Source organism: Gavialis gangeticus, unplaced genomic scaffold (genome assembly GCF_001723915.1).
Source record: "Gavialis gangeticus isolate Ggan-Ray unplaced genomic scaffold, GavGan_comp1, whole genome shotgun sequence".
Taxonomy (NCBI): Eukaryota; Metazoa; Chordata; order Crocodylia; family Gavialidae; genus Gavialis; species Gavialis gangeticus.
Genome location: NW_017729025.1, coordinates 21,848,844 through 21,849,612, shown reverse-complemented (window position 1 = coordinate 21,849,612; position 769 = coordinate 21,848,844).

The window sequence follows — 769 nt, the reverse complement described above, 5'->3', positions numbered from 1 at the left end:
GAAGTGGTGCTGGCTCCTACCCTGGGGATCTTTAAGAAGAGGCTTCATGCCTACCTGGCTGGACTCATTTGAGTCCAGTTTTTTTTTCTCCTGCCCAGGCAGGGGGTTGGACTTGAAGATCTACAAGGTCCCTTCTGACCCTACTTCTATGATTCTATGATTCTATGAAAATAAACATAGATAACCAACAGGTAAACTATAGGTAAGTATAGTTGAACAACAAATGAGCCACAATACAAATAAATAACAGGTGAATAATAGCAAAAGGGGGTCCCAGCAGAGTCCTACTCAAAGTTATAAATGTAAGACTCATCTACCAATTTCAGGGGGGCCCTCCCAGTGGGACCTCTACTTCAGGAGCCCTTAACTAATCAGGAGGGCCTCTCCCTCTCCCGTGGGAATCCTTTTTCCCTTCAACTCACAGCTCCCAGGCCTGCAGAGTGGCTCTCATGCTCTGAGCCAAGATGCTTTCTCACCTGCAGTGGGCTTCGAGGGTTGCTGTCCCCCAGAACAGGGCTCTGCTCTGCAGGGCTTTTGGGGCCTCTGGCTTGGTCCTGCCTACTGGCTCAGTAGCCCAAGCACTGTCTGGCTTCCTAGATTCAACCTTTTGCTATGGGTTGGAGGCCTGGGCTGCCTCGTGCAGCACGGGGTCTTGGTCTGCTCCTGGACCCTCTGTGCAGCACCTCCTGCACTGAGTTCCTGGCCTTGTGTCAAGGGTTAGGGACCTGAGCCACCCAAGGGGCTCCAAAGATCCTGCTCCATGCACTGG